General features: G+C 35.0%; 1 protein-coding gene across 1 annotated transcript in view; it reads left to right on the top strand.

Moving 5' to 3' along the window:
- The window catches only part of LOC148944715 (protein Wnt-4-like), a 245,132-nt gene that overhangs the window by 17,574 nt on the left and 204,880 nt on the right, over positions 1 to 22,678 (top strand). The window lies entirely within an intron of this gene.

A 22,678-nucleotide genomic window follows, 5' to 3' on the forward strand; every position in this document is an offset into this window, starting at 1 on the left:
GGTGCAAGGAATAATCAGGGTTGTCTCTTTCTTCATTAATTTCTTAATTAATTTCTGATACATAATGTTATTATAATTAAAGCTTCAAAGAGTGATCCTTATCATTTTGTTTAAGAGAGTCCTCGGTAACATAAATAAACAAGCAACAGTTGTGGTTGGTCACACAGTTTTAATTTTTGAGTTTTTCCTTTAAATTTTCCCTCATTGTAGGTTGTTCCATCTTTATGTCATATGATGGAAATATGATACATTGATAAAATTCTACCATAAAACTATACCATCTCATGAAATGAAATTAAACACATGAAAAAGATTTTTCAACTAAAAGTAAGAAGCAAGTTTAAACTTTAAAATAAACCGAAATTGTTCTGTATATAAGGAAACTGCCCCCTCCTCAACTCCTCGCTCACTAAGTTAAAGTATTTCAGTGCTTTAAGAAAAAACATATTTTTCCAATTTAGCGACTTTTGTGTTTCTGTAAATGTTCTTGTAGAACAGTCACAAAAAAGTCAAGCTATAGAGTAAAGGCCAAGGACTTAAGAAGGAGACAGCTTCCCCCTCATATAAAGAATCATTTTGTCCACTTTAAGTTTCAAAGCATCTCTTACTAGTAGAATGTGACCTTGTACTTCTACCGGTCCTATAGGAAGACATTTCTACCGGTCCTATAGGAAGACATTTCTACCGGTCCTATAGGAAGACATTTCTACCGGTCCTATAGGAAGACATTTCTACCGGTCCTATAGGAAGACATTTCTACCGGTCCTATAGGAATTACCATTCTATTTGCGTGAAGCTATAGGAAAACATTTCCAGAGCATTTACTTATGGATTTGGGTGGATTATGTTCCCCCCATGCTATTCTATGGCATCATGTTCCTTCCTATGCTATTATAAGGGCTTATGTTCCCTCTCATGCTATGCTATAGCGCTATGTTCACTCCTATGCTATTCTAAGGGTTTATGTTCCCTCCCATGCTATTCTAAGGGGTTATGTTCCCTCCCATGCTATTCTATGGGACCTCTACACGTGATTAAACACGTTTTGAAACTACGTGCTATTTGCTTATGTCCCGTTGGTACCTTTCCAAACGAGCGAGGATTCCCCTCCGGTTCCTACACATTGCAAAAAAGTGAGCAGTATGAGCGGGGATTCCCCACACAAGTTTTTCAACCAGACTGTTTTTTGAGCCAACATCTGTTTTTTAGGGGATCAATTAGAGACATCGGAGCTTGCTCCATATACGATAACTCGACTGGTGATTGGTTATAAACAAAAGAACTGATTTTTATTCGTCCTTGAGATTTTGTATAGAATGCTCTTACCTTACGATTTAATTTTCATAATGATTTGATATATCATGGATAGTACACTAAATATTATTAACTTTAAAGTAATGGATACGTCAATTTGCGGTGTGAGTACAGCTTACTAAATTTCTTAATTTATTTCCAAATAAAATCATTTTAACATCCCACTAGTAAATTCAAATTTCAGGGTGACATAGCCCCCCTCCCCTCCAACAATACAAACCCTACAATAGTATGAGTATAGTCACTAGAAAACTTAAAGTATGCTCTTTTTTCTATTATGTAAATAACATCCCCCCTCCCCTCCTATGTTTACGAGTTTATTTCCTTAGTTTTAGTTATTTCGTTCAAAAATGTCCCTTTTCCCAGTATCAAAAATATTTTTTCCGGTCTAAAACCACATGTGTTTATAATTAAAGAAAGAGTCCCTTTTGAAGCCATAGTTCAAACGTGTCTTATCTGAGTTATGAAAACAAAGGGTTGATGATCAAGACAGGGTTTGTGTAATTCTAGCCAGAAACTTAGAATTTATATACAACCAAATCGTATTCAAATATTTTCTTGGGGAGAAATTTTAAGTTTTGTATTAATTTGGATTTTAGCTCACATTTAACAAACTTAGTCGTAGTTAGGTGAAAGTATGCATAAATACTCGTATCTTAATTTATAGTCTAATTGCATGGCTACTAAAGGAACAATGAGCTTTTTTTTTTTCTTTTTTTTGTGCTTTCGCAAGAAAATAGCTCGCCTTTAACGAACTTAGCTGTAGTTAGTTGAAAGTATGCTTAAATATCTTCATTTTTTTTTCTATAAAAAGGTAAACCGTTTTTCCATACTAAATTTTTCTTCTTTTTTAAGATGGAGGAGATGGTTTCATACAATTAATCCCCCCCCCCCGGAAAAGAGAGCTAAGGCTAACGGCATTACTCCAATGCAACAAGTGGAGATAGATACGCTATCGGGAGCCACCCACATCCATTCCAGAGCGGTGCTGCCTGCCCAAGACTTTTGGATTTCCTTCGTTGAAATGCAAGAGTTGGAATATTTCAGTAGTGTTTAGTTGTGCTTTACCTTGTCACAGTTACATTCTCTTGATTTTTCAAAGTTCATTTTGAATTTCTTTCATCAAATACAAGAGTTGGAATATTTCAATAGTGTTTTGTCGTGGTTTACATTGTCACAGTTACATTTTCTTGATTTTTCAAAGCTGATTTTTGGATTTCTTTCGTTGAAATGCAAGAGTTGAAATATTTCAGTAGTGTTTTGTTATGGTTTACATTGTCACAGTTACATTCTCTTGATTTTTCAAAGTTCATTTTGAATTTATTTCGTTGAAATGCAAGAGTTTGAATATTTCAGTAGTGTTTTGTCATGGTTTACCTTGCCACAGTTACATTTTTTTGATTTTTCAAAGTTAATTTTGAATTTCTTTCATTGAAATGCAAGAGTTGGAATATTTCAGTAGTGTTTTGTCGTGGTTTACCATGTTACAGTTACATTCTCTTGATTTTTCAAAGTTCATTTTGAATTTCTTTCGTGAAATGCATGAGTTGGAATATTTCAGTAGTGTTTTGTCGTGGTTTACCTTGTCACAGTTACATTCTCTTGATTTTTAAAAGCTCATTTTTGGATTTCTATCGTTGAAATGCAAGAGTTGGAATATTTCAGTAGTGTTTTGTTATGGTTTACCTCGTCACAGTTACAATCTCTTGATTTTTCCAAGTTTATTTTGAATTTGTTTCATTGAAATGCAAGAGTTGGAATATTTCAGTAGTGTTTTGTCGTGGTTTACCATGTCACAGTTACATTCTCTTGATTTTTCAATGTTCATTTTGGATTTCTTTCGTTGAAATGCAAGAGCTGGAATAATTCAGTAGTGTTTTGTCATGGTTTACCTTGTCAGAGTTACGTTCTCTTGATTTTTCAAAGTTCATTTGGAATTTCTTTCGTTGAAATGCAAGAGTTGGAATATTTCAGTAGTGTTTTGTTGTGGTTTACCCTATCAGAGTTACATTCCCTTAATTCTTCAAAGTTAATTTGCAATTTCTTTCGTTGAAATGCAAGAGTTTGAATATTTCAGTAGTGTTCTGTCGTGGTTTACCTTGTCAAAGATACATTCTCATGATTTTTTAAAGTTCATTTTGAATTTCTTTCATTGAAATGCAAGAGTTGGATTATTTCAGTAGTGTTTTGTTGGGCTTTACCTTGTCACACTTACATTCTCTTGATTTGTCAACATTCATTTTGGATTTCTTTCCTTGAAATGCAAGAGTTGGAATATTTCAATTGTGTTTTATCATGGTTTACCTTGTCACAAATACAGTCTCCTGGCTTCTCTAGGTTCATTTGGGATTTCTTTCGACGAAAAGAGTGTGATGTGATATTTACGTACAGTTTTCTCACGCTTTACCCTATCACGATTACATTCTTTTGATTATTCAAAGTTCATTTTGAATTTCTTTCATTAAAATGCAGAAGTTGAAATATTTCAATTGTGTTTTGTCGTGGCTTTCCTTGTCACAGTTACATTTTCTTAATTTTTCAAAGTTCATTTCGAATTCTTTCGTAGAAATGCAAGAGTTGGAATATTTAAGTAGTGTTTTGTTGTGGTTTACCTTGTCACAGTTACATTCTCTTGATTTTTCAAAGTTCATTTTGAATTTCTTTCATTGAAATGCTAGAGTTGGAATATTTCAGTAGTGTTTTGTTGTGGTTTACCTTGTCATAGTTACATTCTCTTGATTTTTCAATGTTCATTTTGGATTTCTTTCGTTGAAATGCAAGAACTGGAATATTTCAGTAGTGTTTTGTCATGGTTTACCATGTCACAGTTACATTCTCTTGATTTTTCAAAGTTCATTTTGAATTTCTTTCATTGAAATGCAAGAGTTGGATTATTTCAGTAGTGTTTTGTCGTGGTTTACCTTGTCACAGTTACATTCTCTTAATTTTTCAAAGTTCATTTTGAATTTCTGTCGTTGAAATGCAAGAGTTGGAATATTTCAGTAGTGTTTTGTCGTGGTTTACCTTGTCACAGTTACATTCTCATGATTTTTTAAAGTTCATTTTGAATTTCTTTCATTGAAATGCAAGAGTTTGATTATTTCAGTAGTGTTTTGTTGGGGTTTACCTTGTCACACTTACATTCTCTTGATTTGTCAAAATTCATTTTGGATTTATTTCGTTGAAATGCAAGAGTTGGAATATTTCAGTAGTGTTATGTCATGGTTTACCTTGTCACAGTTACATTCTCTTAATTTTTCAAGGTTAATTTTTAATTTCTTTTGTTGAAATGCAAGATATGGAATATTTTAGTAGTGTTTTGCTATGCTCTACCTTGTCACAGCTAAATTCTCTTGATTTTTCAAAGTTCATTTTGGATTTCATTCGTTGAAATGCAAGAGTTAGAATATTTTAGTAGTGTTTTGTCGTGGTTTACCTTGTCACAGTTACATTTTCTTAATTTTTCAAAGTTCATTTCGAATTTCTTTCGTGGAAATGCAAGAGTTGGAATATTTCAGTAGTGTTTTGTTGTGCTTTACCTTGTCACAGTTACATTCTCTTGATTTTTCAAAGTTCATTTTGAATTTCTTTCATTGAAATGCAAGAGTTGGAATATTTTAGTAGTGTCTTGTCATGGTTTACCTTGTCACAGTTACATTCTCTTAATTTTTTAAAGTTCATTTTGAATTTCTTTCGTTGAAATACAAGAGTTGGAATATTTCAGTAGTGTTTTGTCGTGGTTTACCTTGTCACAGTTACATTCTCATGATTTTCAAAGTTCATTTTGAATTTCTTTCATTGAAATACAAGAGTTTGATTATTTCAGTAGTGTTTTGTTGGGGTTTACCTTGTCACACTTACATTCTCTTGATTTGTCAACGTTCATTTTGGATTTATTTCGTTGAAATGCAAGAGTTGGAATATTTCAGTAGTGTTTTGTCATGGTTTACCTTGTCACAGCTACATTCTCTTAATTTTTCAAAGTTCATTTTGAATTTCTTTCGTTGAAATGCAAGAGTTGGAATATTTCAGAAGTGTTTTGTTGTGGTTTACCTTGTCACACTTACATTCTCTTGATTTTTCAAAGTTCATTTCGAATTTCTTTCGTTGAAATGCAAGAGTTGGAATATTTCAATAGTGTCTTGTCGTGGTTTTACTTGTCACAGTTACATTCTCTTAATTTTTCAAAGTTCATTTCGAATTTCTTTCGTTTAATTGCAAGAGTTGGAATATTTCAGTAGTGTTTTGTTGTGCTTTACCTTGTCACAGTTACATTCTCTTTATTTTTCAAAGTTCATTTTGAATTTCTTTCATTGAAATGCAAGAGTTGGAATATTTTAGTAGTGTCTTATCATGGTTTACCTTGTCACAGTTACATTCTCTTAATTTTTCAAAGTTCATTTTGAATTTCTTCTCACAGTTACGTCCGCGCGCGTATGTAACTGTGAGAAGAAATTCAAAATGAACTTTGGAAAATTAAGAGAATGTAACTGTGACAAGGTAAACACGACAAGACACTACTAAAATATTCCAACTCTTGCATTTCAATGAAAGAAATTCAAAATGAACTTTGAAAAATTAAGAGAATGTAACTGTGGCAAGGTAAACCATGACAAAACACTACTGAAATATTCCAACTCTTGCATTTCAACGAAATAAATCCAAAATGAACGTTCAAAAATCAAGAGAATGTAAGTGTGACAAGGTAAACCACAACAAAACATTACTGATATAATCCAACTCTTGCATTTCAATGAAAGAAATTCAAAATGGACTTTGAAAAATCATGAGAATGTAACTGTGACAAGGTAAACCACGACAAAACACTACTGAAATATTCCAACTCTTGCATTTCAACGAAAGAAATTCAAAATGAACTTTAAAAATTAAGAGAATGTAACTGTGACAAGGTAAACCACGACAAAAAACCCTACTGAAATAATCCAACTCTTGCATTTCAATGAAAGAAATTCAAAATGAACTTTGAAAAATCAAGAGAATGTAACTCTGACAAGGTAAACCACGACAAAACACTACTGAAATATTCCAGTTCTTGCATTTCAACGAAAGAAATCCAAAATGAACATTGAAAAATCAAGAGAATGTAACTGTGACATGGTAAACCACGACAAAACACTACTGAAATATTCCAACTCTTGCATTTCAATGAAAGAAATTCAAAATTAACTTTGAAAAATCAAGAGAATGTAACTGTGACAAGGTAAACCAAAACAAAACACTACTAAAACATTCCAACTCTTGCATTTCAACGAAAGAAATTCAAAATGAACTTTGAAAAATCAAGAGAATGTAACTGTGACTAGGTAAACCATAACAAAACACTATTGAAATATTCCAACTCTTGCATTTCAACGATAGAAATCCAAAAATGAGCTTTGAAAAATCAAGAGAATGTAACTGTGACAAGGTAAAGCACAACAAAACACTACTGAAATATTCCAACTCTTGCATTTCACGAAAGAAATTCAAAATGAACTTTGAAAAATCAAGAGAATGTAACTGTGACATGGTAAACCACGACAAAACACTACTGAAACATTCCAACTCTTGCATTTCAATGAAAGAAATTCAAAATTAACTTTCAAAAATCAAGAGAATGTAACTGTGGCAAGGTAAACCATGACAATACACTAATGAAATATTCCAACTCTTGCATTTCAACGAAAGAAATTCAAAATGAACTTTGAAAAATCAAGAGAATGTAACTGTGACAAGGTAAACCATAACAAAAAACTACTGAAATATTCCAACTCTTGCATTTCAACGATAGAAATCAAAAAATCAGCTTTCAAAAATCAAGAGAATCTAACTGTGACAAGGCAAACCACACAAAACACTACTGAAATATTCCAATTCTTGCATTTCACGAAAGAAATGCAAAATTAACTTTGAAAAATCAAGAGAACGTAACTGTGACAAGGTAAAGCACAACAAACACTACTGAAATATTCCAACTCTTGCATTTCAACGAAGGAAATCCAAAAGTCTTGGGCAGGCAGCACCGGTCTGGAATGGATGTGGGTGGCTCCCGATGGGCTATCTATCTGCACTTGTTGCATTGGATTAATGCCGTTAGCCTTAGCTCTCTTTTCCGGGGGGGAGTAATTGTATGAATCAACCTCCTCCGCCTTAAAAAAGAAGACAAATTTAGCATGGAAAAACAATTTCCCTTTTTAGAGAAGAAAAAATGAAGATATTTAAGCACACTTTTAACTAACTACAGCTAAGTTCGTTAAAGGCGAGCTATTTTCTTGCGAAAGCACAAAAAAAAATGCTCATTGTTCCTTTAGTAGCCATGTAATTAGACTATAAATTAAGATATTTATGCATACTTTCACCTAACTACGACTTATTTTGTTAAATGTGAGCTAAAATCCAAATTAATACAAAACTTAAAATTTCTCCCCAAGAAAATATTTGAATACGATTTGGTTGTATATAAATTCTAAGTTTCTGGCTAGAATTACACAAACCCCGTCATAATTATCAACCTTTTGTTTTCATAACTCAGATAAGACACGTTTGAACTCTGGCTTCAAAAGGGACTCTTTCTGTAATTATAAACACATGTGGTTTTAGACCGGAAAAAATATTTTTGATAATGGGAAAAGGGTCATTTTTGAACGAAATAACTAAAACTAAGGAAATAAACTCGTAAACATAGGAGGGGAGGGGGATGTTATTTACATAATAGAAAAAAGAGCGTACTTTAAGTTTTCTAGCGACTATACTCATACTATTGTAGGGTTTGTATTGTTGGAGGGGAGGGGGGCTATGTCACCCTGAAATTTGAATTTATTAGTGGGATGGTAAAATGATTCTATTTGGAAATAAATTAAGAAATTTAGTAAGCTGCACTCACATTGTAAATTGACGCATCCATTGCTTTAAAGTTAATAATATTCAGTGTACTATATATGATTTATCAAATCATTATGAAAATTAAATCGTAAGGTAAGAGCATTTTACACAAAATCTCAAGGACGAATAAAAATTAGTTCTTTTATGTATAACCAATCACCACTCGAGTTATCGTATATGGAGCAAGCTCCGATGTCTCTAATTGATCCCCTAAAAAACAGATGTTGGCTCAAAAAACAGTCTGATTGAAAAACTTGGAGTTGAAACAAACTTGTGTGGGGAATCCCCGCTCATACTGCTCGCTTTTTTGCAATGTTTAGGAACCAGAGGGGAATCCCCGCTCGTTTGGAAAGGTACCAACGGGACATAAGCAAATAGCACGTAGTTTCAAAACGTGTTTAATCACGTGTAGAGGTCCCATAGAATACCATAGGAGGGAACATAAACCCTTATAATAGCATGGGAGGGAACATAAACCCTTAGAATAGCATAGGAATGAACATAGTGCTATAGAATAGCATGGGAGGGAACATAAGCCCTTATAATAGCATAGGAAGGAACATGGTGCTATAGAATAGCATGGGGGGGGGGGGAACATAATCCACCCAAATCCATAAGTACATGCTCTGGAAATGTTTTCCTATAGCTTCACGCAAATAGAATGGTAATTCTTATAGGACCGGTAGAAATGTCTTCCTATAGGACCGGTAGAAATGTCTTCCTATAGGACCGGTAGAAATGTCTTCCTATAGGACTGGTAGAAATGTTTTCCTATAGAACCGGTAGAAATGTCTTCCTATAGGACCGGTAGAAGTATAAGGTCACATTCTACTCTTACTTTCATTTGAAAAAAAAAACACTTTTTCTTAAATTTAATTTCTAGTTGTTTTCCAAATCCTTCCCAGGCCTAACCAAGATATAATGCGGGGTCCCTGCCCCTTAAACCTCTGATTTATTGCTGTTAAAATTCATATATTAATAATTGTAAATTGATTAGTAATGCCCTAATTTTTAAATTTTTCGGCTTAAGAATTAAATATTGGATTGCAATTGAAATTTTGGACAAAATTTGAAGACAATGTCAAAATTTGCGATAAACAGTGTTTTTTTTTTCGAAAAATATGACTATTGACATTTTCATTGTAGGATTTGGAGGGGGAAGAAGAGTGTTATTGTTCATATGAATGGAAATTCCGTATGACTTTCGATCTTCTGCGTGATTGAAATCCTCACAGCCTCTACAATAGGGTTCTCTCAAATTTAAATATATTAATTGAAATATTTTATATAAAGAGAAAAAGAGAAATATTACCATTTAAAATTACTGAAAACAAAGTTCCTATTAGCATTCGCCAGCCTGCAATCCTCAAAGAAATGTCCTGGCGTGTCACATTATTCACACAGCTTACAGTTCGAAATACAAGCAGTTCACTGAAAAAGTTCATTGATTCAGGAATGGCTATTTTTATTTTCATTGGTCTTAATACTGAAATGTTAGTATGAAAACTAATTTGCAAGATGTTTTAAAAAGAGCCAGAAACCTCTCGAAAATGACATTAGTTTTACTATGATGTCATTTTCGAAGGATTTCAGGCTCTTTTTAAAAATTCCTGCATATTTTTTAAAAATAAAATTTGTGGTTGTAGTCACAGTCACGGGTAGCCACAGTCACATTTGCAAGTAGTTGCAGTCACAAGTAGCCATTGTTGAAGTCACTAGTAGCCATAGTTACAAGTAGTCACTGTCAGAAGTAATCTTGGTCGTAGAAGCAGTTGCAAGTAGCAGTCACTATAATAGTTGCAGTTGTAGTGACTCTGAAAGTTTGGAGTTAATACCCTTAACCGTTCCTAAGATATTGTAGATACACCTTCTTGATAACGTGAAAGCACATAGTGTCTTTGCATTTAGCTCAAACTTTGCCAAAATTTCATCTTAATACCCTTAGCTTTTCAAAGACATTCAGGATCAAACGTTCTATCTTTTCCTAATCATAAATCCTGCTTTTCAATGTTTTTTATTTCTGGGGAAAAGGTCACTAGGAGCACTTTCTTTTATTGGAAAATGGGACAGGTTCAAAAATGAAAGTGTATGTAGCCTATCCATAATGACTACATCAGCATGGGTCAGTGCCATTAATTATTATTCAGTGCCGTGAATTATTAGCAAAGTCTTGAGAGTGGTTCTTTTCTGATGTGTGCTTTCAACAAACAAAAAAAAAAAAAAAAAAAAAAAAAAAAAAAAAAGTTTTACACGCTTTGAGAAACAATACAAATTTAAAATTTAATAGTGTTTGACGTTTGCATACATTTCTTGTAGACTCAATTACAGTACTTATTTCTACCTCCGAAAAATATGTGCCAAATCAAGTTTGCAGTGCAATTTTCTGGCAAAAAATTTGCTTTTTATGCGAAATAATTCAACTTTCCTGATGATCAAATTTGCAAACGTGACTTTGAATATGTCAAAACAAGATTCTCAGTTCAAACGAGACATATTATTGACGGTGAATTGATAATACAGCTCGAAAAGGTATTAATTGACACAAATTTATTCTGTGTACCGGTATTTGCCTTCTGAAATTTATTGGGGAACTTTATATCTTCCTTCATATAAACAGAGAATTGGGGTTCTTAGTTACAACCTTTTAGTTATTCACGCATTGACATGTTCCTAGACAGAAGGCCGCATCCAGGGGGATACAGTGTTTGACCCCCGACCCAAATTTTTGTCCAACTCAGCAAAGTAGCAGAAATGCATACAAAAAATATTTGATGTGTTTTTTAAAGTTTTTTTTGTAAGCCCCCCTCCCTTGAAATAAAAATCCTGGATACGGCCTTGCCTAGGGTATAGATTCCAAACCCTAATGCCAGAAGAACTCTGATTAATTTGTGAATTAATCTCGAGATATTTTAAAGTGTTCTTATGAACGAAATGTGTTTTGATGCTTTTTCGTATGCTAATTGTATAATATCATGCAAGAACGTATGCAGTAGGGTCCTCAGTCCCCCCTCCAAAATCCTTATTTTTTATTTTATGGCACTTCTTATCCAAATTATCAAACATTTTTTTTAACAGAACCCTCTCCCTCAAAACAAATTTTGTTTGCGTGCCCAATATTCAAGGAGTGTTTCTAGCCTTCGTACCTCTCAATCTCATTATCAATTCCGTACATCCCAGAACATCAAATTTTGTAGAAACTTTTGGCAGTTCTGATGTAACAATAGAACTAGAAAAGACCATCTATAGGAAGCAGGGAAGCGCAAAGCATTGGCGCTAATTGGGAGGGGACAGGGAGGCATTTCCTCAAGAAATTGTTATCCTTAATATTGAAAAGACATTTGTCGTTATTTCATTTTTTGGTACTTCCATTGAAAAAAAAATATAGGAAAAAGAATGAATTTACCCCTCTAATTTCTTACAAAATAAATTTCCCCCTCCCCCAGTTGACATTTGTGAATTGACCCCACTACCACGGTGGGGGAATGAGTCTTTTGATCCCTTCTCTCATCCAGTCCCAAATATTAAGAGATTTAGTATGTTTATTTGCCTTTCGGTGAACTGGAATAGTTCTTATTAAGAATTGAATCCATTTCAATTTAATTAATAAACCTATTAGAAAAATAAAAGTGAATTGCTCGCCATTTTTTTGTTTGGTGCTATTCGAAGTAGATACAATTTAGCTGATTGGACAATATAAATGATCAAAGAATCCGGCTTTTGAAATTCAATGTCTCTGAAAAACCTCTACTAAATAGTTTGCAGGTTTGGCTTTGGCCGCAACAGGTGTTTCGATTTGGAGTAAGGCCTAGAATAAAAGTTCTTAATGGTATTTTGTACGTCCGTCAGCATCGGGACTAATTTAAATTGTGGTAGATCGGAACATCATTTTTCTTTTTTGGCTGTCTGTTAAAAAAGTTTCTAAACAAAAATTGATGTCCCATAGCTGCTAAATCTATATTCTTATAATATAGAACTAACCACGTAAACACAGGGACACTGATTCTTCACGAATTCGGAAGTAATATACAATTCTATTTGATCAAATTTACATATTCAGAAAATCAAGTATTAAAAAGCTAAAGTTGTCTTGAATTCCTATACTTCCTACCTACAGTCAACTTTGAATACAACAACTGATGAAATTGATGTTTAATAGCTACTAAATCCATATTCCTAAAATACCGAATTAATTACCCCTTAAATGCAGGAATATTGATCCTTTAAGAATTTGACAGAAATCTACAATTTTATTTCATCAACTTTCATCAACACGGAAAACCCTAAAAAAAAAAAAAAAAAAAAACTAAAATTTGTTTTGAACTTATACACGTCTTTGCTCCAGTCGGCCTGGGATATTTCATGAAGAAGACGTTTGAGAGCTATTAAATCCACGTTCCTAAAATACCGCATTATTTACCACTTAAATGCAGGAGCATCGATAATTAATTAATAATTAAAATATACCTATATAGTAGTCTATCTCATTGTTCCTAAGATAATTGTCTCCGAATGCAGACAAACAAACCGGTTTTACGCAGATAGATCAGATCGAACTTCTTGAGTGGGTTAACCACAGTTTATATAATTATCGATAAATTATAGATAATTATATAAACTGTGGGGTTAACTATCAAACAGTTCGTGGTAACGAACTGTAAGTAAGGAGTGACCCGGCTCAGTAGTAACCAAAACTCTAAAAAACGGGATTTTGATACCAATAGATACATCAAAGAATCAGATTTTAATGCTGATTTAAAACATATAAGTTTCATCAAGTTTAGTCCTATCCATCAGAAGTTACGCGCCAGAGAAAATTTGGCTGATTTTCGGAAAAAGGGGGGAAAAGTTATAGAACCCTAATGAAAATCACACCATCAGATTCAGTGTAATAGAGAATCTTACGAGAGAGGTTTCAAGCTCTATCTATAAATATATATAATATTTTTTTTTTTTTGCCAGAAGAAAGATCACGGATGCGTGTTTATTTGTTTTATGTTTTTTTTTTCCAGGGGTGATTGTATCGACTCTATTGTCCTAGAATATCGTGAAAGGGCTCATTGGAACTGAAATTAAAAGTTCTATTGCCTTTTTTAAGTAAAAAAAAAAATGGCGGGCACCTAGGCCCCCTCCCACGATCGTTTTTTCTCAAAGTCACCCGATCAAAATTTTTAGATAGCCATTTTGTTCAGCATGGTCGAAAATATGATAAATATGCCTTTTAGGATGACTTAATTCCCCAAAGTCCTCGGGGAGAGGGCTGAAAGTTATGAACTTTACCCAATGTTAACATATAGTATTGGTTATTGGGAAGTATAAGACGTTTTCAGGGGGATTTTTTCTGGTAGTGGTGGGGGGATGGGTCTGGGGTTATGTGGGAGGATCTTTACATGGAGGAAGTTTTCATGTGGGAAGAGACATTGCTATGAAGGGGGCGCCGGATTTCCCAGCATTATTAAAAAAAAAGATCAGAAAATAAATAAAAAAAACGATCAGAAATTATATAAAGCAACATCAAAACTTAAAAAGAACAGAAAATACTGGGAATATGATTGGGTTCGCCTCCTAGTCAATACCTCGCTCTTTAAGCCAAAGATTTTTAGTACTTTCATAAGAGCTATTTATTCTAATTAACGGCCTTTGTGATTAAGGGGTTATTTTTAAAGACTTGGAACAAAATTCGAACTTTAGCGTAAAGAGCGAGGTATTGACTAGGGGGCGAACCCCCTAATATACGTATTAAAAATATATGAAATTTAGAAATTCGTTACGTAAGTTAATTCGTAAGTTACGTATATTTATTACTAATAAAAACGTTCGCAAAAAAAATTAAACAACGTTCGAAAAAGCCATTTAACCAAATAAAAGTAATATTAATATGCAAATTTGGTGTTGATTATTCATGTACGGTGAGCCAAAATCAAAACCTGCATTTATTCAAAAACGTTCAAAAATTAAATAAAAAAACAAGTTTTTTTAACTGAAAGTAAGGACCAAAGTTAAAACTTAAAACGAACAGAAATTATTCAGTATATGAAAGGGGCTGTCCCCTACTCAACACCTCGCTCTTTACGCTAAAGTTTGACATTCCCACAACTCTATTTTTTTTTTAAATAAAAAACTGTAGCATAAAGAGCGAGGCGTTGAGGAGGGGACAGCCTCTTTCATATACAGAATAATTTCTGTTCGTTTTAAGCTTTAACGTCGGTCCTTACTTTCAGTTAAAAAAACTTGTTATTTTTATTTATAATACATTAGTGCCAGTGCTACAATACTCTATACAATCTACTAGCACAAACAAAAATTGAAATCATGTTTCTTGTAGAAACGGATTGGTGGAATAAAAATTAGTTTACAATAGGTCTAATATCAAAAATGTTTTAATTATCATTATATTCGAAATGATTGTTGAAACGGTTTACAAAAGATATAAGAAAATACACGGAATTTATTCCAGAAAAATAACAATCCGACTTCTCCCTTCCCCAATTTGTAGCCTCTAGTCACCATCTGATCCACTCATAAGACAGTGCTGGCACTCCTGATGACCAGCATAATCCTACCCCTATTAAAAGTAGATGTACAAGTAATACACATGTGCAAGGGGTGAGGTATCGGGCTTACGCGTCAATCCCCGAAAAAAAAACTAAAGCATGTTCGGCTATTGTATTTTCTTTTTATATGACTTTGCATCCCCTACACCACTCCTTCAACAAATATTAGACCTGAATAAACCTCAAACAAAGAAGAATTCAAGTCACGAAAAGTTCAATCCGACAAAACTCAACCAAGTCAAAATTCAATTAATACATCACTGGTCATAGCAAAACTAAACCTTGAAAAGCTCAATCCGAGGAATATTTGCCCCAAACAATATTTAACCTATAAAAAGCTCAGTCCGCATGATATTGGAGCAATAAAAAATTCAACCTGGTAAAATTTAATCCAGGCAAATAAATTTAATCCAGGCGACTTTTCATGACAGATGAGTTGAGGCATGCCCAGAGTTATGGAGTTGATATCGGTTGAAAAAGCCTTGCAAGGGCGATTGAGCTGTTTAAAGGATAATAACCTTGGTGAAAACGATGTTGACAGTATAGAATACAACGACTATGACGATGCTGGTCAAGCTTGTTACAACTACGACAAGAACGCTGAAAATATCGTCGATTATATTGACAACAGCATCGACAACAGCTGGTACTGACAGTCAAGAAAATGGAAATATCAAGAGTCATTTTCTTCGTTGTTGACGCCGTTATGACCAAAATCATCATGATTATAATTATCGTCATGGTCTCGTCGTTATTGTCGTTATTGCTGTATTGTCAACGTTGTTATTACTGTATTAAACACCAGAATCTTTGAGAATCTCTGCAGAATCTCTGCTGAAACACCAGAATCTCTGCCGTATTAAACACCAGAATCTTCATTACGTTCATCATTATACAAGCTTTGAAAATACATCTTCTAAATGTTTACCAAATACATCCCCTACCTTGTTCACTAAAAGAACAAGAAAAAAAAGAGCATATCAGTGCTATTCATACAAAAAAAAGTGATTTTCCTTGTTGTTCAAGGTTGAGGCCTGTAACTTTGTGGTATTGGGTTTTTGACAATGGCAATCAGGGGCAGATCCAGGGTTTTTTTAGTGGGGGCGCAAAATATTTTACCCCGATAAACTTGCAACAAAGAAATGCCAGCAATTTAAAGGGAACCTCAACGATGATACGCTTTGGGTAGGTTGTTGAAATGGTCGTAAAGTTAATCTAAAATCGGGTTAGGGTTAAAGTTCTAATAAATCTGTTAAAATTAAAATGATGTAAAAATATTGATACAAAAAATATCAAGTTATAAACACCACCCCGCCATAAAAAAATAAAAAGTTGTTCACCCTCTACAAAAATATAATATTTAATGGTACAAAAATGATATTATCTCCAAAATCCACCACTACGTTAGAGGGAGGGCACGCGCCCCCCCCCCCCCCCTGGATCCGCCACTGATGGCAATTCCAATGCTGTACTTTTTGTATCGATTTGACACAATTTTCAAATTGTTTCAGGCTCTTTTGTAATTCATGTAAACTTCTTTCAAAATAACATCAAATATTTAGACTATCCTAAATCATTTTTGAATCAGCTACAAATGTTTTTCTTGTGGACAATTTTTTTAACGGACTATTATATTTTTGGTAACTATGGGTCGGGCTTCGTTCCTTGCTAGGTTGCAGCTATCGCTGCAATCATGATTCTTCCATGCATCCGTCATGACGAGTTGTTCCTGGTGTTTGCTGATGCGGTGTTTCCATTGTCAGTTGTCTGATAAATAGTCCGGGAGTCGTAATTATGCATTGTTAGTATTTTGCCGAACAGAATTTGACATGAGGTGACCTTTGCATGGGTTGAGTTTTGTCTGGCTTGTGGCTGTATTTTGAGGAGCTTTAGTTTTGTAGGGATAAGCTGTGCTAGGTTGAGCTTTACCAAGCTGAATTTTGCGGCTATTGAATTGGTAAGAATTCAGTTCAGATAAGCTGATTTTCGTATAGTTAGATGTCGATTGGTTGGTATCTAGAACATCAAGCCTTAACGATTCTCATCCGTACGTTCTCTTGATATGTTTCCGATGGAAAGAATATGGGTACTCTCCTCTGCTGCTCAAGAACACCACCCTATTTTGTAAGACATTTAATATTCTGGCCAAACATATAACTAGAGGTTGGAAGGAGTCTGTTTGACACCCTCGCCCACAAAATAAAACAACAAATATATGATAAATGTATATTTTTCTTTATGGCATTGCTTAGCAAAGGCTCGAGCATAGTTGGACACATCCTCTTCCGAATAAAAATTTTAGACACGACCCTATTTTCCGGGTACGATGTATCCCCAACAAAATGGCTTGACTTAGTGACCCCCGACTCTGTTACGGCAAAACGTTTTATTCCGTATTGGATTGCAGAGCATATACGTGTTATTATGTTATCTGTTAATTTGACGGAAATATCCAAATATGTACGACCATATCACATTCAGTGTTTTAGTGCTGTATTCTACCCTATTAACAAGCGGAAAGAAAGAAAAAAGATCATAATAGCTTACAAGATAGCTTAATTGCAATCATAATTTTTCATATCCTTCCATTGCTCACTTCTTTGGATCAGAAGGGTGAATCAGAATTAAGGTAATTATACTTTATAATGATAAGGCAAAGAGCTGGGCGCAGAAGCTCATAGAAGCTTTCTTTCTGCCCTTGTCAATTCAACTGAATCAAAGCTTTAGGTTTATTTATGTAAAACTGAAAAGTTGGGGGGGGGGGGGTAATTGGAGGGGGAAGATTATAAGGAACACTCTCCTTTCCTAATTAAGAAGCAATAATAGGAAATGCTTCTAAAGGATTGTTGGCAAGGCCGTATTCAGGATTTTTGTTGGGGGTATTTTTTCAAGGGAGGCTTTATAAAAAAGACTTTAAAACTCATCAAAGACTATGCTTATGCATTTTATTACATTTTACGAGTCGGACAAATAATTCAGGGTCAAACCCCTAACCTCCCTCCCGGATACACCCTTAGTTGTTGTTCTGGAAGTAGGATAACTCCATCTCCAGTCATATTCTTCAGCACCCCCTATCTCTCTACAAGGGCTAAGTTTTCATTCTCTGGGCGGAACTGGAGGTCATGATTTCAAATCTTATCATACCCTATTTGGTGAAAAGTAGGCACTTACAAAATTAAAAAAAAAACGGCCCCCTCGAGGGGAGAAGCGGCCCCCCCCCCCCCTGGAACTTCAAATTTACACTAGATATGGCTGAAAAAGCAGATGGTTGAAAAAGCAGTTGAAAAAAGGTAGATGGCTAAAAAAGGGGTTGATAAAAGTTAGATAGTTGAAAAGGCTGGAAATAAACAGAAATGTCCAAATATCGGTTCCGATATCGTTATCGTATCGCAAAACGCGCAAAATTTGTTTTTACTGTAGCACCGAAAATCGCTGCTTAGCACGCAATATTGGGCAGTTTCAACACTTTAGGAACTAACCGTTATGGCAACCCTGTACAGATTACTACCTTGTGTACTATCAAATAAATTTGATGAAAAGAAGCAGTCGTAAGTGTTTAACAAGTTTTACAGTGTTGTCTAATAAACGGATATCGGGACTTTTTTTCAGAAGGGCAAACACGGCTGCCCCCCCCTAGACAATAAGCTAAGTACGCCCATAGACCCCCCCCCCCACCCACCCAACCAATGTGTAAATATATAGCCGAAATTAGATATTTCCAATATATTATCCCAATGCGTCTCTCTTGCTTCAACCCGTGTACCCGTAAATTGAAACAACTATGACGAAACAAGAACCAGAAAAGCAAGAGGGACGGGTTGCGGAATGTATTAAAAATCTATAATTTGGGCTATATATTTGTACACTAAGGGGGGGGGGTAAGTATAGCGGGGCTGCATACAAAATATGTTAGCTTCAATTATTCTGCATATTATGGAGTAAGAATTTTTTTTAACCTCATTTTTCAAACATTATTTAACCTCATTTTTAAAACATTATTCCTGATCCTAAATTTATATTTTTGGGGGCTCATGAGATCCAGACTAAAAATCAAATTGTAGTTTTCCTGCCAAATATTGACTCAAAAGAGACAGTTGATTAATAATCTTTTTTCCAATTTGATGCAAATGAAAAATAACACTTAAAACATAAAAATAAAAGAAATAACATTTAAACTGTGACTTCTAAGTATTTTGAAAAAAAAACTATCCTCAAAAGACTTGGTCGACAACTTTTACTCAGAAATGGAACCTTCCCGACTAGCTTTTCAGGGATACCGTCTATACTTTGTCCCAGCCCCAGCAGTAAGCTTTAAGGAGTTCCACAGAATTAATCAAATCCACTTATTTATGCTGTAATTAATAAATTATAAAATTAATTATATTTTAAGTATAATCAGCAAACCTTGATTCTACTGGGCATGACTGTATCCAGGATGGGGGGGGGTCACCGGGTTTACCCCCCCCCCCCTCCCCTCTCCCCGGTCGGAATTTTTTCTGACTTGTAAAAAGGATATGATATGAAAATGCAATTGACAAATTTTGGTGTTGTTCTTAAGTTTTTTGTAACTCCCCCCCCCCAAAAAAAAAACAATAAAATCCCCCACGCCAAAAAAATCCTGGATATTATTGTGCTGCTGGGTTTAAATTAATAATGACCTCCAGTCCCCCGCTCCCTCGTCATGCCCTTAGCTTCCTTCCAGGGACGGATCCGGGATTTTTCTTAGGGGGGGGAGCAAAATAGGTTGATCCGATAAACTTGCGTTAGGAGCAAGTTTAATTAGCGCAAACTTGAGTTAATTGAGTAAATTCCACTACTTTATACTACGTTAGGAGGGGGGCGGACCCCCCCCCCCCCGTCTCGGGATCCGCCACTGCTTCCTTCATAGCTACAATGTCCCTTGAATTAACCCGTCTTATCCGTTTATTCTCTTTCAATTATATGTCCAGATCAAGCACATACACGGGAATCTCTTGCCGTTTCCTTTGGTGCCTTCTTTTTATTTAGGGAGGGGGGATTTGAAACGAACGCGACAACAGGCGATTTCATGCTTGAAAATAAAAATATGTGCGACTGAATTATGTCCCCGCTTATAATTTGTTTTCTTAAAATGCATTTGATACAGGGATAATTGGAGAACCATGATTTAATAACGTCATTATAAGCTTAGGGGGAACTGGCCCACGATCGGCACGGCCCACGTTCGGCCAAAGTAAATAATCTCAATTTAAAAACAGATGAAGACTTCTGGTAGATTGCAAAAGATCCATTAGATGGGAGTGTACGTTTTAAAATGGCTGCCCTTGATTAATAATTTTATCAAAAATATCAGATTGGATGGTGTTTTATGGTGAGTAAATCCTGAATTTTTGTCTGAAGCTCTACGCCTAACTACAGATACTCGGTAGGAGAGAAACTCACGCTGTATTCTCTGAACTGTCTGTCCGTTGGCATCTTCGTACACACTATATCTTCACCGGTCTGCTACCAATATTTTTCTATCTCGCAAGATGGCGTACACCCCAGATTGGCCGCAGTATCTGGGGCAGGTTCGGCATGCCGAACCGAGGTTTCCGAACGTGGGTCATGCTTATAAAAGCTGAGTAAACAGCATATTTTAAGGTTGCAGGTAAGCTCAGAACCCAAGACTCGATTTATTCTGGTGTTATTAACCCTGTGAAAAAAATAGATTAAATGAGGTGATGAAATAAATATTGAAATTTTTAAAAAATATTAAAATTGGTTAACTCTAGTTCTCAGAGAAGCAGAAGCAAAATATTATCAAAATCAATCTCGTAAATGTGATTCACCTCGAAAAACATGGAAAATGATAAATGAAAAAATACAAAATGTTAAAACAAGAAATATTCCATCCCACATTACAATTCATGAAAGATTAAGATAACTGATGAGAGAGGGATGGCGGAATCATTTGCTGACCATTTTAGAAAAGTTGGACATGGTTTGGTGGATCAAATTTATGCTGGAACACATAATAATAGAAAATATTTACCAAATAAAGTAGACAAGACTATATTTATGTACCCTATCCGCTTTTCGGAGTACCAAAAAGATGTTACCAGTTTAAACAATGGATTTTCGACAGGGTGTGATGGTATATCGACTTCTCTGTTTAAAGAATTAGCTGGTGTACTTTTTTAGCCGCTTTTATATATTTTAAATTCTTGTATAAAAAATACAATTTTCCCAGTTTGTCTTAAAGTAGCTAAAATTTTACCTTTGTTTAAAAAAGGTGATAAAGATAATCCAAACAATTATAGACCTATTACTATTTTATCACCTGTTTCTAAAGCTTTTGAAAAAATAATAAAAAATAGATTTATTTCATTTCTGGTAAAGAATAAGTTTTTTTCTCCTAATCAGTTTGGTTTTTTCAGCGGTAGATCAACAGAGCAAGCAGTAGCTTCTTAAAATCATTCCTTATCAGAGGCTATGGATGATAGTTATTTGGCGGCAACTGACACAATAGATCATGCAATTCTTTTTGATAAGTTGGAAAATATAGGAATCCGTGGAATAACTCTGGATTTAATGAGATTGTATTTATCTGAAAGAAGTTTTAAAGCCCAAATGTGTGAAGAATCATCTCATTTTTTCCGGTAGAAAATCTAAAGGTACCGCAGGGATCTGTATTGGGGCCGATACTTTTTTTGATATATAAATGATCTTCCAAATTGCATGCCTTCAGGTGATGAGTTACCAATATTGTTTACGGATGATACAGCAATTTTTTGAAGGCGGGCAGCGAGGAGGACCTATTTTCCCAAGGAAATAGTCTCCGGAAATTTTATTCAAGGGGGCTCCACCGAGTACCATGGTGACCAGCTCATAAAATGCTTCTGGCTGGATGACTGCCTCCTTTTTTCTGCTTTACTTGCAGCATTTTATCAATCGTGTAAAACCCTTCATACAGTCCCCGTACTTCTGGTGCTAGATAACCACATCAGCCGATACACACTTAATTTCTTGATCTGGCTAAAAATAATGGCGTTGTACTTTTAACTGTCCCTTCCCATGCTACTCACAAACTACAGCCTCTATACAGGACAGTAATAGGGCTACTACAACTGGGAAGCTGCAAGTTTAATGACTGCCCTTAAATGTAAAACTATGTCAATGTATAACATTGCCGAACTGCTGGGGAAAGCATATCCGAACGTTTTCACTCCTGAGAATATCATAAGTGGATTCAGAGATAGTAGGATATACCCCACAATCAGAGACATCTTCAAGGATTATGAGTTCCTTTCGTCCTATGCCTCAGATAAAACACCAACAACATATAGTGAAGCACCCACCAATGAAGTTTCTATGCTCAGCGCAAGTTCTGCGGGACACTTAGACTCCTATTTTATCATAGATGCCGATTCTGAAGCAGCAGAGGTTCCAGCTCCAAATGAGGAGCAAAGGTCAGCAGATGACTCGTTGAAAGAGATTGTCGATACAAACCCCTTCCCGAAAGGCTCACCGCAAAAAATCAACAGAAAAAAAAATATGAAGAAGTCAGAAGTGCTCACCAACATCCCTGTGAAAGAACGCATTACTGCCGGGATAAACGCTGCATCTGCCAAGAAAGCCCTAGTCCTGGAAATGAAGAAAATCAGAAAAGCCAAAAGGCTTAAAACGAAAACTTGTTTATCTCAACAATAGTCGCAATGAGAGTGACGATTCTGACGTAGGTGAACCTCTATACAACGACTCTTCGGACTCCAGTATGGACATTGAAGACGAGCCCCCTGCCAGCAGCTTCCAATTTGACACTGAGAACGTCAAGGTTGGCGATAACATTCTGGGTGGGCTGAAGGGCAAAAATGGGAATCCTGTTCGATATATTTCCATTATCAAAGACGTAGCAACTGAAGAACTTGAGGTCCAGTTTCTGAAGAAGACAGGAATAAGTGACTTTCGGC

This window comes from Artemia sp. Qi Xiang Cuo, chromosome 14 (genome assembly GCF_049724085.1).
Source record: "Artemia sp. Qi Xiang Cuo chromosome 14, ASM4972408v1, whole genome shotgun sequence".
NCBI classification, from domain to species: Eukaryota; Metazoa; Arthropoda; class Branchiopoda; order Anostraca; family Artemiidae; genus Artemia; species Artemia sp. Qi Xiang Cuo.